Source organism: Peromyscus leucopus, chromosome 5 (genome assembly GCF_004664715.2).
Source record: "Peromyscus leucopus breed LL Stock chromosome 5, UCI_PerLeu_2.1, whole genome shotgun sequence".
Lineage (NCBI taxonomy): Eukaryota > Metazoa > Chordata > Mammalia > Rodentia > Cricetidae > Peromyscus > Peromyscus leucopus.
Window position 1 is genome coordinate 77,238,717 of NC_051067.1, and position 16,234 is coordinate 77,254,950.

Here is a 16,234-nt window from a genome sequence, read left to right on the forward strand (position 1 = left end):
TATTTTTTCCAATTCTTTACCGGAGGTAATGTCTATCTTTGATATTGAGGTGTGTTTCTTGTATGCATCAGAAAGATGGATCTTGTTTTCATATCCATCCTGTTAGTCTGTGTCTTTATATTGGGGGAATTGAGACCATTGATATTATGAGATATCAATGACCAATGGTTTTTGATTTTTGTTATTTTTGTTTCTTTGTGGTGTTGTGTGTATGTGTTCTTCCCTTCTTTTGGTTTTGCTATTGTGAGATTATTTATTTCCTGTGTTTTTGTAGGTGTAGTTAACTTCCTTAGGTTTGAATTTTCCTTCTAGCACCTTTTGTAGATATTGTTTAAATTTGATTTATTATGGAATATCTTATTTTCTTCATCTATGGTGATTGACACTTTTGCTGGACATAGTAGTCTGGATTGGCATCTGTGGTCTCTTAGAGTCTGAAGCACATCTGTTTATGACTTCTGGCTTTTGGAGTCTCCATTGAGAAAGAGGGAGTAATTGTAATAGTTCCTTTATATGTTATTTGGTCTTTTTCCCTTGCATATTTTAATATTCTTTCTTTGTTCTATACATTTAATGTTTTGATTATTATCTTCCAAGGAGATTTTCTTTTCTGGTCTAGTCTATTTGGTGTTCTGTATGATGCTTGTACCTTTGTAGGCATCTCCTTCTTTAGGTTAAGAAAAATGTCTATGATTTCATTGGAAACATTTTCTGGGCCTTTGATCTGTTTCCTCTCCTTTTTCTATTCCTATTTTTCTCAGGTTTGGTCTTCTGATAGTGTCCCTGATTTCCTGGATGTTTTGTGTCAGTACTTTTTTTGGTTTAACATTTTCTTTGACATGTTTCTGTTTCTTCTATCATATATCAATGCCTGAGAGTCTGTCTTGCATCTCTGGCATTCTGTTTGTGAAGCTTGCCTCTGTAGTTCCTGTTCCAAATCCTAAATTTTTTATTTCTAGGATTATTTCAGTTTGGGTTTTCTTTATTGATTCTATTTCCATTTTAAGATCTTGAATAGTTTTTTTCATTTCCATATACTGCTTGTATTTTCCTAGATTTCTTTAAGACTCAAGAGAAGCTAAAAAGTTCCAGAAATCTTAAAGTTATTATGATTATGAGATAGTTTAGGAAGAAGAGTGAAAATAACAAAACTTTCCAAATTAATTTTCTCTCTAAGGACCCTTATCATCTTTGTATGGGCAGTTTTAAGGTCTTTCTCTTGTGCTTCAGCTATGTTGGAATATTCAGGGTTTGCTGTGGTCAACTAGCTGGGTTCTAGTGGAGACATATTGCCATGGATGTCACTGATTGTGTTTTTCTGCTAGTGTATATGAATTTGGGATTGGGCTAATTATAAGTCTAGGTGAGGATTTCTGGTTTTGTCTTTATTGAGTGGTATTCTGTTCCTTGGTTTCTGTTTTCTCTCTTGGTTTTCAGAGAGTGTGATGCTTGTGTGTTGCCTGATAAGAAATTTTCTTTGGACCTAACAGTTGTGGCCACTGGGGGTTCCAGGTAAAATGTGTTTCTGGGCATTGGGAGCTGACACTTAGGAATGGAGATAGGCTAAGTGTCTGAGGGTTCCACAGGAGGGAGGAGAGCAGAGTGTTCAACAGAGATATGTTTCATTTCATCTCCTTGGAGTTGGGGGAGACAGTGAAGAGAGGTCACCCCAGAAGGCCTGCCAAAGCACTGGGGATGAGACTCTTGGGTTGGGTCTAGAGGAACAAAAGGAGAGGAGAAGATCTACAGGCAGTCTGCTTGCTTTCTTGGTGGGAACGATCTGGGTTAGCAGGGAGTGTCTGCTGGAGTTGGGGCCTGGGATAAAGCAACAAGTGGAGAGAAGGAGGTTAGGAGGGGAAGATCTGTGGAATCTACAGGAGGAGTGGAGGAGGGAGAAGGAGGGCTGCAGCAGAGCTGGGGATGTAGCAGAGCTACATGTACAGAGCTGTTCTGTAGCAGAGCTGGGGATGAGACTGGGGATTGGCTCTGGGGAACAGAGGGAGAAGATAGGATCTGCAGACAGCTTATCCTACTTGGTTTTCTGGAAGGCATGGTAGGTGGGTTAACAGGGGGTGCCTGTTGGTGTTAGTGGCTGGGATGAGGGAATAAGCGGAGAGGGGAGAGGTTAGAAGGGAAGACCTGTGGGATGTGCAGGAGATTGGAGCAGAGAGTAGGGAAGGCTGCCATGGGTGCTCTGCTTCAGAGATGGGGTTGAGACTCAGGTATTGGATCTGGGGGAACAGAGCAAGAAAAGAACTCTTAAATTGTTTATAAACCACAAAGTCCTTTTGATTTATGAAGTAGTTAATGCTTTAAAAATGGATCTAAAAAGATTTGTTTTCACACAAAAGTTGAAGTTTATCACTAGCATGCTCTCCCTGAAGAAAACACTAAGGAAATAGTGAACACAGGCACGCACACACACACACACACACACACACACACACACCACACACACACATGAATGCATACACACAGACATACACATATATGTACACATGCGCACTTATACATGCATACATACCCACTTGAGTTGAGAAAAACCAGAAAAATGAGATGAATAACAATATATCTATAGAGAGATATAAATAAGTAGACAACATAAAACAAGAGAACAAAGACAAAAATTCTTGAAATGCAGGGGAATGAGGAAGTGGAACTGGGAGGTGGGGACTCAGGAGAAGCTAAAAAGTTCCAGAAATCTTAAAGTTGTTTTGACTATAAGGTAGTTTATGAAGAAGCGTGGAGACAGCAATAACATTTTTCAAAGTTCCTTCCTTACTGCACTAATGTACCATGTGACATGACCCATGAAAACGGCCAGTTAAAAGTGTTGACTAATTTGGCCTCATCTTTTTCTGCAATTGCACAATAAAATTTGGACTAAAGTTGACTCCACATATTGTGAGCAGTAACCTATCTTGATTTGCAAGCAAATTGTAACCTAATCCAAGTGAGTACTGTAATAACTAAGTAACTGAAGCTCCGCAATCACAGCAACCATACCTTCAGACAATCCAGTCTAACAGATGCCATGTATTTTAGGATTACCATTACTGTGAAGAAACTTTGTGACCAAACCGAGTTGGAGATGAAAGGGTTTATTTGGCTTACACTTTGACATCACTGTTCATTGTTGAAGGAAGTCAGGGTGGGAACTAGAAGGAAACCAGAGACAGGAGCTGATGTACAGGCCATGGAGGGGTGCTGCTTACTGGCTTGCTCCTCATAGCTTGCTCAGCCTGATTTCTTATAGAACCCAGGACCACCAATCCAGGATGGCACTACCCGCAATGGGTTGGGTCCTCCCCTATCAATCACTAATTAAGAAAATGCTCCCACAGACTTGCCTACAGCCTGATCTTATGAAGGCATTTTCTTAACTGAGGTTCCCTCCTCTCAGATGACAATAGCTTCTGTCAAGTTGACACAAAACTAGCCAGCACACCACATTATGACTAGATAAGGCAAATGTCAACTGTAACCAATCAGGATGTTTCTGTATGTCACTTCCTTTCATGGGCTATAGAGTCTGTGCATAGGGTAGGATGGGACATTATGAATCAACTTTCTCCAGGAATGCTGCTCAGTGATTTTCTTCCTTAGTAATTCTTAAGTTTAACTCACCTCAGATTTATCTTTAACAGTTAGTGTGCAGTTTAGGACAAAAGCACTAAACAGGGTAAAGAAGAAATAATAAAAACTACAATGTGAAAATAAAGCAAATCACATCCATGAGGAAGGCTGATCTCATGAAACAGATCAAAACTAACCAGTGGACATTTTAATCATCCTTCAGAATTGAGTGTGGTTGTGTATACACCTTTGATCCCAGCACTCTCAGCCCTCAGGAAGCTTGTTAGTTTGAGGGTAGCCTGGGTTACATAGACCCTGTCTCGAACAACAACAATAAACAATCTGTCCTGGTTGGCTTCTGTTTTTTTTTTTTTTTTTTTTTTTTTTTTGTGTGTGTGTGTGTGTGTGTTTGTTTGTTTTTTTGTCAACTTGGTACAAGCTAGAGTTATTGGGGAAGAGAAACCTCCATTGAAAAAAATGCCTCCATCGGATTGCCTGTAGGCAAGTCTGTGGGCAGCATTTTCTTGGTTAATGATGTTGAAAGATCCAGATCATTGGGAATGGTTCCACCCTGAGCAGGTCATCACAGTGGATGGTATAAGAAAGCAAGCCATGGTCTTTCTGTAGCTGGTCTGTGTTGATGTCCAAGCCTGTGTCACCACTGAAGGCCATTGGATGACCATGGTCTGTGCTGTAGCCTGAAGCCATGTTGATGTTATGGGCTGTGCTGCCACTGGGGGCTATGTTGATGTCCAGGTCCATTCTGCTGAATAGGGCCATGTTTGGGTCCATGGTCTTTCTGCATCCAGTTCTATGTTGATGTCTGTGGCCCATGCTACCACTGAAGGTCATTGAATGTCTGTGGTCTGTGCTGTAACTTGAAGCCACGTTGATGTTCATGGGCCATGCTGCCACTGGGGCCATGTTGATGTGGGTGGCCTGCGATGCCACCTGGGGCCATGATGATGTCTAGACCCATGATACTGCCAAAGGTTGTATGGGCAGATGTCTGTGGTCTATGCTGTTGTCTGAATCAATGTTGATGTCCCTGATCCCAGATGCATTATAGGGCCTTTTCTGCGCCCGTGGCCCTACAGCAACTGGGAGCCCCATTTGTAGTCTGTGCTGTCAACAGAAACCATGTGGAAGTCCATGACCCATGCTCCATGGTGCGTAAAGAGCAAGTAAGCTACTTTGGCAGTGATATCAATGACTGCAGATGCACAGTTGAGAAAAAGGGACATGGAAGGCTTCTATGACAACTCCTACCTTCACTACAACACCTCCTCCCTCCCCACACACACATATGCACAAAATAGTAGCAGCCTAAACAGGAAGCCATCAAAGAGAATTCTTAAAAACTGTGATAGGGGGGGCTGGAGAGATGGCTCAGAGGTTAAGAGCACTGACTGCTCTTCCAAAGGTTCCGAGTTCAATTCCCAGCAACCACATGGTGGCTCACAACCATCTGTAATGAGATCTGGTGCCCTCTTCTGGCCTGTAGTCATACATGCTGTATACATAATAAATAAATAAATCTTTTTAAAAAAAAAACTGTGATAGGATGCTGAAGTATCTCTCTCTACAATAAATGGCTTTCAGTAGGGGTGTGAGGTGTGTGTGTGTGTGTGTGTGTGTGTGTGTGTGTGTGTGTGTGTGTTTTTGTGTGTGTAGGACTCAGTTCTATTTAAGGAATATGCCCCTGATAGCATACAGATAACATAGATTGAACTTTTTTTTTTTTTTTTTTTTTTTTTTGCTAGGGTGGGTAGGTCACAAAGGTGGAGGGAGGGGTGGACAGCAAAGGACTAGGAAGTGAATGTGATAGGAGTGTATGATGTCATCTTTCCAGAGAATCAATGAAAATATTATGTTGAGAAAAAAAAGAAAGAAAAAAAGAAAGCCAAGCAAGCCATGTGGAGCAAGCCAGTAAGCAGCACTCCTCCATGGCCTCTGCTTCAGCTCCTGCCTCCAGGTTCCTGCCTTGAGTTTTTATTCTAACTTCCCTTAATGATGGACTAAAACTGTAAGCTGAAATAAACCCTTTCCTCTCCAAAATGCTTTTGGGTACAGTGTTTTATCACAACATCAGAAATCAAATGTAGAACATGACTCAATCCTATAATTTTATTTTATTTTTCTAATTTTTAAAAATATGCATTAATTTATTCTTTTATGTGTATGAATGTTTTACCTGCATATAAGTCTGTGTATCACATACATGCTTGGTGTGTATGGAGATCAGAAGAGAGCATTGGATCCCTTGGACTGGAATTATAGATGGTTGTAAGCCAACCAAACCCAAGTCTTCTGCAAGAGTAACAAGTGTGTTTGGCTACTGAACCATTCTCCAGTGCATATCCATATTTTTAGAATAGTAGAGATAAAAGAAAAATTGTAAAGATTGTATAGAATTCCTATGTACCTTACATCAAATTTTCCTATTAATATCAACTATTAACAACAGTGTGGCATGTTTGTTATAATTAATGGACTGACACTGATAAATTTGATTAACTAAATACACATTTTATTCATCTTTCCTCAGCTTCTACCTAACGTTTTTTTATTTCAGTATTTCTTCCAAGAAACAACACTCCATTTAGTCACCATGTCTCCTTAGGTTCCTCTTCTCTGAAGTAGTTCCTCATATTCTCCCTGTTTTTGATGACCTTGAAAATCATCAGAAGGCTTGTTTGGACCACACTTCCAGAAGCTTCCATCCATAGTTACTAAACTTCAGGGCTCCTGGGCCTATATGGAGACAGAACATCACAGTGGACAACATGTGCTGGAGCAAGGTAGCTCATTTCAAAGTGAACAGGGGATAGGGGGAAGGATTGGGAGAGAGGGAGGGAGGGGAAGGGAAGAGGAGAGTGAGAGGAAGGTATAGTCCAGGGGTAAGGTGTATTCTTCAAAGTCATTCCCCCAGTGACCTTCTTCCTCCAACTGGGCCCTTCCTCCAATAACCCATTCATAGATAAGCTCATCAATTGGTTAATTCTAATTCATCACAATAGCACTACTAGCTGGGGTCAGGCCTTTAGCATGCAAGCCTTGAGTGGGATACTCCATCTTCAAGTCATAGCATGACTTTATATCTGGCAACTCTGTTGAACTCACTAATAGTTTTGAGTATATGTTGTTTATTTAGAGTTTGACTTCTTTTGCAATCTGGATGTATTTCTTTTTCTAGACTAGTTACTCAACTAGAACTTCTGGAGCAATATTGTGTGGCAAAGGTGAAAACAGGCATCAATGTCTTGCTCCTGATCTTTGGGGAAATCTTTCAGTCTTGTATTGCTTGTGGTTTTTCAAAATGCCTTTTATTAGATTGAGGAAAGTCCTTCTATTCCTAGTTTACTATGAAAGAGTATTGAATTTTTGTAAAATGTTTTTCTGCATCTACTGGGTTACTTATGGTGGTCTACATTTATTATTATATGGCATATTAAACATAGTATATTACATCGATTAATTTTCCAATGCTAAGCCAACCTTGGATATCTGAGATAAAGCTGACCTGGCCATGAAGTCCTGTTTGGCTTTTTTATATGCCATAGGATTTCAGCATTTTGTTAAGGATTTTTGTTATATTTTCATAAGCCTTTGCTTGGCTTTTGAATTAGGGTAATGAATCTTCCCTGTTCTTATGGGGAAGAGAATTTATAATAGACTGTTGTGAATTTGATTCTTTTCGGTATGTTCTTTATTAATTACATAGAATTGTTTCATTATGACGTTCTTGCACAGGTACATAATGTATCTCCATCACATTTGCCACCACTACTCTTTCCTGCCCCTTTCCCACTCCCGTTGGTCCTCTCCCTCTTCCTAATCAATCCCTTTCTCTCTAGCTCTCCCCTATGCCCTCTGGTGGCCTAATGGGTTTCATTGCAGTTGTTTACCAGGAGCATCCATGAAGACTTGCCTACAGGAGTGTGAGCACCTTATCAGTGCCTACAGCACTGAAAAATAATGGATGCTCCCTCCTCCATCATTCAGAATTGATGGTCTCAGTCTTGTGCAGGTAAACACAGCTACTGTGAGTTCAAGAACACAGCAGATGTTCCATGCCCAGGATTCAGCATTCTACACCACTTTTCTTATTTTGTATCTAAACTTCTCTCTTTTGTGAAATTTCCTGATGCTTGGAGGGATGGTATAGAGGTTTAATTTATGACTGAGAATGTTGTGAGTTCAATTATGCATTTAGTAGATAGTGGAATTAGTGACAGTACTTGGTGCTTTCTCTCTCTCTCTCTCTCTCTGTGTGTATGTGTGTGCAGTTTTGATTTATCATTAAAACACTTTCTTATATGCCTATTCAAGTTTTCTCTCTTCTTTGGTACTTTGCCCCTTTCTAGAAATGTGTTCACTTCACCCATATTATATAATTCGTTGTGTGTGGTTGTTTATAACCGCTTTTACAAATTTTTTTTTAAAAATAGGGTTATCATTTTAATTTCTTTTTAAAAACAATTTATTTATTTTTATTTTATGTGCACTAGTATTTTGCCTGCATGTATGTCTGTGTGAGGGTCTCAAAATCATGCCTTAAACTCTGTCATCACTTAGCTTAAGAACTAACAGGGAGGAACAGGAGCAAGTCTTGTTTTTATTTTGTTCTTTTGAGACAGGGTCTCTCTGTGTGGCCCTGGATAGTCTAGAACTTGCTGTATAGACCAGGCTGGCCTCAAATGTATAGATCCTCCTGTCTCTGACTTCTGAAAAGTTTTTTTTAATTTTTTATGAGCATTTAATGTTTTGCCTGCATGTATGTCTGTGTGAGGGTGTTAGATCCCCTGGAACTAGAGTTACAGACAGTTGTGAGCTGCCATGAGAGTGCTGGGAGTTGAACCTGGGTCCTCTGGAAGAGCAGTCAGTGGTCTTAACCATTGAACCATCTCTCCAACCCCCTTAATGTCTTACTTTAGCAGTTTGAATTCTCTTTTTCTTGGTCAATCTAACTAGAAGTTTTCATTTTTGTTCATCTTTTTGAAGAACTTTTACTCTAATTGATTTTCTCTATTGTTTTTCTGTTCTTAATTATCTTAACTTACTATTTATTATTATTTCCTTCTTCCTAGTTGTTTTGGTTCTAATCTTATCTCTTCATTCTAATCTTGAGGGGGAAGGTTAGATTATAGATTTAACTTTTTCTGTATGTGTAGGTACATAGTGTGCTGCTTGTACATGGCGTATGTACTTATTAGTGTTGGTGTATGCAGATGTGTGTGCATGCATGTGTGTGCACAAACACATGGAGGCCAGGGGTTGGTGTCAAGTGTATTCCTTGATCTCTTTACATCTTTGTTTCTTGAGACAGAATCTCTCCCTGAACCTGAAGATCATTCAGTCAGCTAGACTGGTTGGCCAATGTGCATCATGGATCCTCCTCTGTCCACTTCCCCTCTCTCCATCTCAAGGTAACAAGTGTGTGGACTGTACCCAGGTTTTTATGTGACTTGGAGATCTGAACTCAGGTCTGCTTTCTTGTGGGGCAGGCGCTTTACTGAGTGAGCCTTCTCTCCAGCCCCAATTTTTTTCTTTTAGAATTGTAGATGTTAACTTTTATAGTGATTTGTACATTGTGAATTCATTCAATTCCAAGTATTTTCTGTTTTGTTTTCTTTATTCTGTAGTGTGTTGGTCATTTCACACAAGTTTGAATCTATCAAATTTCCTTCAGCTATTTATTTCTAATTTCATTCCACAATAATAAGAAAAATACTTTGTATGCATTCAATCCTTTCAAGTTTACCAAGACTCTATCCTGAAGAATGTTCCATGTCCACTACAGAGGTCTGAGTGTCCTACTTTCACTGGGTGATGTTCTATATCACCTTGTTGTCTAATTGGCTTATGATATCTTGTTAGCCTTGTTGAGTCTAATTGGCTTATGATATCTTCTACTTGCTTGTGTGTCTTTTGTTTAGTTGTTCTGTATGCTATTGAAGATGGGGTAATGGTACTTCTTTTTTTATTTTTATTTTTATTTTACAATACTATTCAGTTCTACCTAATAGCCACAGATTCCCTTGTTCTCTCCCTTCCTGCCCCCCCCCCCTTCCCCCCAGCCCACCCCCCATTCCCACCTCCTCCAGATCAAGTTCTCCCCCAAGGACTGGGATCAACCTGATAGACTCAGTCCAGGCAGGTCCAGTCCCCTCCTCCCAGATTGAGCCAAGCATCCCTGCGAGGTACTGGTACTTCTAACAATGATTGTAGAGCTACCCATTTATTCCATCAATCGTCTTTTTTGAATTCTTGTATTTTGTAGTTCTGTTGTTGGTTATATGGAGGCCATGATAGTTTTATCTTGTTGGTAAATTTACTCTTAATGTTACAAAACATTTCCCTGCATTTTTCTGAAGTTCTAGTTTGCCTTCTACAAACATTATAGAACTATAATAAATTATAGTTATAAACATTCTGGCTCTTTCTGGTGGTTGTTTGCAGGAGCCTGGCTGAGCAGACTTAGGAGCAGAGCATTCTAGAGTTAGTCATATTTGTGTCTATAGAATAAAGTACCTTTGAGGTGGTACTCAAGCCTAGACATGGCAAATTGTTACCTGCCCCTTCACCGTTGCATGTTTAATTCACTCACATCCACGAAGACCATTTTTAGTGTGTTTCGGTGTGCCTCTGCTTGAGGTCAAGTAGAGGGTTTTGTACTTGTGGTACCATGTGTGTTCTGCAGCACTTGAATTTTTTAACATTTTGGTTTCAGATTTTAGATTAGAGATGCTAACTCTACATATCTCTCTACGTCTCACAACACATTTATGTCTTTTAATGGAAAGTGAATTTTGTGTAGTATATGGTTGAATCATATTTTTAACCCCTTCTGTTGGTCTCTAACTTTACTACATCTATTTTTACTGTAATTACTGATAAAGGAGAATTTATGTCTGATGGTCTCTTATTCATACTGTATATTCCATGTTTTTAAAAAACAAACATTTATGTGCATGAGTATGTATGTGCATCATGTGCATGTCTGCTATCCACAGAGGCTAAAAGAAGGCATTGCATCCCTTGGGACTGGAGTCACTGCTGGTTGTGAGTCACCACCTGGGTGCTGGGAACTGGAGCTGGTCCCTGCAAGAGCAGCTACTGCTCTTAACCACTGACCCAGTTCCCTAGCCCCTCTTATCTTTCTTCAGCTCATGTGGAAGCCTATTCCTGCCTGAACTGTAGCCTCTCTGGCTTTATGGAGATGTCTCTTAAACTTTTTGTTTCAAGTTTTTTGTTAGTCTACTGTTCATTCCACATATTATTCATAGCCCAAAGCATCCAGGATTTTAAATTATTTGACAAATTGATGGACATGATTCTAATGAAGTTACAGAAATGCAAGCCAAAGAGCCACCAAAATGGTCAAATGATTTCTCTTTGATAATGAGACAGTGTTTCAGCTCCATTCTGTCCCTTCTCACATCTGGAATGCTACTATTATTTTATGGGACTTTCGGAGTGGGATGGGGGAATGGGAAAAAGTAGCTGAAATGCACAAGGTGGCTTGATCACTAAACTCAGACTTGCCCCTTGTTTTTGCTAAATTCTCCCAAGTTTTCTATGAGCTCTAAGTTAACTTCCAGAGTTCTGGAAGAGCTGACTTTAAACATTTCTTTCCCATTACATGTTTGGAGAGACAGTTTTATGGAGTCCTCTATCTGATGTTTCTGCTGGTGTGTCGACCTTGACACTTTGTATTGTTAACTATTCTGGAGAGGCCCTTCACCACACTGTGTCACCAGTGATTTGACTGAAGCATGTTCTGGGGAAGGCACCACGGAGATAGAGTGCCTTTCCCCTTACAAAACATCACCTGCACTTCCCACATGCACAGTCATCTCAATCAGTGGGTGATGGAGCACTTGTACCACCTACTGAAAGTTACTCTCTGCCTCCTCCTTTCTGTGCTCTACTCTGAGGAAAGAAGTCACAAGACATGGCTACTCTTGAGAAGTGTGAAGTTAGGGTCACATCATTGTGGGTGGAGTTGCTGTGTAAATGATTTGGAATTTTGTGTGTAAATAGATTTATCTATTTCACCCCATGTTTAATTCAAGGGTTTCTGTACAAACATGAGTTTGTGACTCTATTCTATACTTTGGGCTGTAGCTTTGTTTCAGGCAGCTTTACATCACTGCGACAAATAAACAACCTAAAAGGAAGATGTGTTCTGACTCCTGGTTTCACGGTTTCAGGCCACTGTAGACAGATTTTTCTTTGGGCTGCCAGCTTACAAAATCATGACACGAAGACTTAGTATTAATTATGAAATCTTGGCCTATAGCTTAGGCTTGTCCCACTAGCTCTCATAACTTAAATTAACCCATTTCTGTCCATCTACGTGTTGCCACATGGCTCATGGCTTTTACCTCTCCTCCTGCATGTCTTGCTCCTTCTTGTGTCCAGATGGTGACTCTATTTTCCTTTTTCCCAGACCTCTTTCTGTCCAGAAAGTCCTGCCTATACCTCATGCTTAACTATTGGCCATTTAGCTTTTTACTAAACCAATCACAGTGACACATCCACAAAATGTAAAGGAATATTCACAACAGTCCATGGTCACTTGACTCCATCAGTTTGGGCCTCTGGCAGCACAAAACATCATGGTCCTTGAAAGTGGCAGAGATTTCCCAGCTCAGAGCACTCAGAAAGAGAAAGAAAGAGAAGGGGCCTGGGGTCCCAACATCCCCTACAAGGGCAGACTCCAGTGACCTCACTTTCTCCCTAGGTCTAGTGGTCCTGTCATCTTCCAGGAGCCATCCCAGATCCAGATTAGAATAACCCTACACTGCTGTATCTACTCTGCTACTCAGATCATTCATGGTTTATCAGCAGTTGTTTTTCAAGTTGGCTCCAGTGCACCTTTGAGAAAGATTTAAGAAAGAGAGAGAGAGAGAGAGAGAGAGAGAGAGAGAGAGAGAGAGAGAGAGAGAGAGAGAGAGAGGTGGGGGAGAGAGAAAGGAAGAAGGAAAGAGAGAGAGATGAAGAGGAATTTGATCATATGTGCTTGATCTGGTAACTGCAAACAAATGTTCATGTCATTCAAGTGTAAAAGACATTTTTTTCCTATATTTTCATAAAAACTAAAGTTAGCCATGGAGAAAATCTTTAATTCTTAAAGAAAAAAGACAAAAACACTTCAAAAGCAAAGCACTCAGCATTTAAAATTCAGAAAAGTAAGCAGATAAACTAAGTAACTAAGAAGAGGGAATTAATAAGATGAAAGTTGAAATAGTGAAACAAAAAATGAAAAAAGATAATTGCAGAAATTGGTTCCTTTGAAAAATGCTGTAGCTTTCAAGCCTAATTAAGGCAATAAAGAATAAAAATAGGCAACATTTGGCGTGAGCAAGGGGCTATATACATTTGAAAAATTACAAATAAGAATTGTGTGTAACTCTGTGACATTCAGATTTAAAGCCTTAAGGAGATAGGGAATTTTTAGAAAAACAAAATTACTAAATATAACTCAGGAGTTGGAATAGTTGGCTGAACAAAGACTGTAGGAGAATCTAAAATTTTATTTAAATTCTGTCCTGGTGAGCTCCATATGGTTGAGAGGAGTTTATTCCATAGAGAATAGATTAATCTCTTAAAAATTATTTATTCATTTTGTGTTTATGTGTTCATGTGTGAGCATGTACCTGCATATGTGTGTGTGTGTGTGTGTGTGTGTGTGTGTGTGTGTGTGTGTGAGTGTACATGCCTGTGTGTGCAGTGGCCAGAGGAGGTCTTCTATCACTATTCCTTGGAGGCAGAGTCTCTTCCTGAGCTTGGAAATCACATTTTTCTCAGCTAGTCTTGAAGCTAGCACACCTCAGTGACCCTCTGTGTCTGTCCCTCTTGCAGCAGGAGCTACAGCATGTGTAAGATGCCTACCAAATTTTAACTGCTAGAGCCATCTCTCTATCACCAAGAATAAATCAGGATGGTGCTTGGTAGACATTTCAGGCCATGGAAAATACAAACCTTCACATTCACTTTATAAAGTGAAAATTTTGCATAAAATTTGCTTTAAACAAATGTTACTTATGAATAAAGAAGCATTTTTAGACTTTCCCCACTATGTTTAAATTTTATATCAAAGCAATAACTATGATTTATTCAAGGAATGAAAGATCAACATTGTCATATATCAGTATAATTTATAACAATAATGAAATAAAGGAGAGAGTCATATCAGTAGGTAGAAAAATATTTAATATAATTTAATAGCTGTTAAAATTGTGAATAAAATGGCAGTAAGAAAAAACAGAGTTATGATGTCAAATAATAGTTCAGAGGTGCAAACAGCAAAAGCGAATTTAAATAGCAAATAAACAAATTTCAGTCAATCTAATGATAGCTGGAGAACAACCCGTACAGCCAGTGTTTAATACTGAGTCTTTAAAAGTGAGCATAAAAACTGGGCTTGCTGGCACATGTCTGTAATCCCTGCACTTGGGAGGTAGAGTTCAAGGCCATCTTTGGCTACACAGCATGTTTGAAGCCAGTGTTGGTTGCATGCGACCCTATCTCAAAATAGAGAGAGAGAGAAAGAGAGAGAGACAGAGAGAGAAGAAAAAAAGCGACAACAGATACAAAGCATGAAACAAAGGATATGAATATTGAGGGGGAAATTAACAACTATATTATTGAAGGTTATTTGCAAACTTAGAGAATCAAAAAGTTAGAAATTAAAGTTAGAATTAAAAATTGTTTTTTAAAGAAACTGAAAATTTGGAGAGGTATAGAAAAATGAATTACACCACTCTAGAAATCATTCCATCAAAATATGCAGACATTATTTATAAAAAACAAGTTATACAGTGTTTAAAATAAAATATACATTTAAAGCTGCAGGAGCTATTTGATGACAATTATAAAACTGTACTGATATTAGAAATATCTTCCAGAGAAACTTATCCTTGAATGGGAACTCATTTTAAGTCAGCTCTTCCTAAATGGATATATGGAAATTATGCAATTTCTAAATACAGATACTTTGTGGAACCGCCAAAGAATCTCATAATATATGTTAAAGAATAAGTCTCTAGGAATAACCTAGAAAACCATAAAGAATACTGATGATGGAGAATTTTCCTTTTAAGATTATGTTTGTATGGGTAGACCAGATGTTTCACTGGGTAAAGGTTCTTGCCTCTAGTCCTGATGACCTAAGTTTTACCTACAAAGCTCACATGGAGTAAGGAGAGAAGGACTCTTGAAGGTTGTCCTCTGTCCTTCTCAGGAGCACTGTGGATCATGCATGAATGAACACCACAACACACACACACACACACACACACACACACACAAATAAATAACTATTATGAAGTGAAATCACTGTAAATCTGTGCCATACTTGAAGACCAGAGAAATAGAAAAGATACTTCAAAGATGTATTTGTGTTTGAAAACATGATATAGGACAAAAATGGTTAATTATATGGGGACAAAGATGATGGCCAGTTTAATAAATGTGCTAGAACAATTGCACATATAGCTGTATCAATTCTTATACTCCTTTCAAAAATAAGTTTCTCACAGACTCCTCCACGTTTCTAGTTATAATAGGACAGAGCCATGTTAGATAGCACATGACTGTGTTTAAGTATGTCCTCCAGTATTTCATGTCCTGGAAGCCCGTCTGTACTGGCTTACAATGGGAGGATGTGAGACCTTTAAGAGATGACCTTTGGTGGAAGACAATTAAGTCATTGGAGGCACTACTCTTGAAAGGCATTATTACAGTTACTCTGAGACTCCAAGTAGTCCCCACAAAGGAGGGTGCTATAAAAAGAGTGAGCTTGATCCTTGAACTGCTCCGGCTTCCCCTCTGGTGTCTGATCTCTCTATACAAGCCCTTCTGTAATGATGCCGTCTTCCATGTTGTGATACAACTGGAGGGGCTGTGAAATCCACAGGACTGATGATCCTCATACTGAGCTAAGAAAAGCTCTTTTCTTTATCTAGTCTCAGGAATTTTATAGCAGGAAACAGACAAAGACAGTGCCTTATACAGCCAAAAGCAAACACAAGACCTAAGAGCTTGAGGCAGCAGAGAATGAGATCTACAAGAGCAGAGCATGTGGCCAAACCTGCCTTCATTCCAGCCTAGGGAACAAGAAAACTAAATTTGGACTACTAAGTGCACTGAAGAGGATGTGGAATGGGGTATGTGTGGCCATGCTTGGCTTCCAAATTCTTAGTATGCAGAACACTCAAAGCAGCACCAACAGAAACTTAGATTTGGGCTTGGTGAGGCTGAGGCTGCATCTCCAGAAGCAGTGATTGGAGTTTCAATACAGTCACAAAAGGATCTGCAAGAACAAAGGAAAAAACACTTCTGCTGTTCAGCAGAATCTACAATTGTTACTATAACTTTCATAATAGAATTGTTACTATAACTTCTGGATCCCATCCAAAATTATCTAATGTACAAAGAACTAGGAAGATGGCTGGGTGTGGTGATGTAGGCCTGTGAAACCAGCACTTGGAGTCTGAAGCCAAAATATCATAAATCCAAGAACAGTTTGTTCTGGGTAGTTCATTCATTAGATTCTTCATGTCAGCCTGTCCGTTATAGGAATACTTTTACTCAAAAACAAACAGCCACCCCAAAACAATCACAAGAGAACTAAGACAACAGGTCACTT

General features: G+C 39.3%; 1 pseudogene; it reads left to right on the forward strand.

Annotated features, from left to right (window-relative positions):
* The first annotated feature begins 4,634 nt into the window (after positions 1 to 4,634).
* The window catches only part of LOC114709957, a 73,201-nt pseudogene continuing 61,601 nt past the window's right edge, over positions 4,635 to 16,234 (forward strand).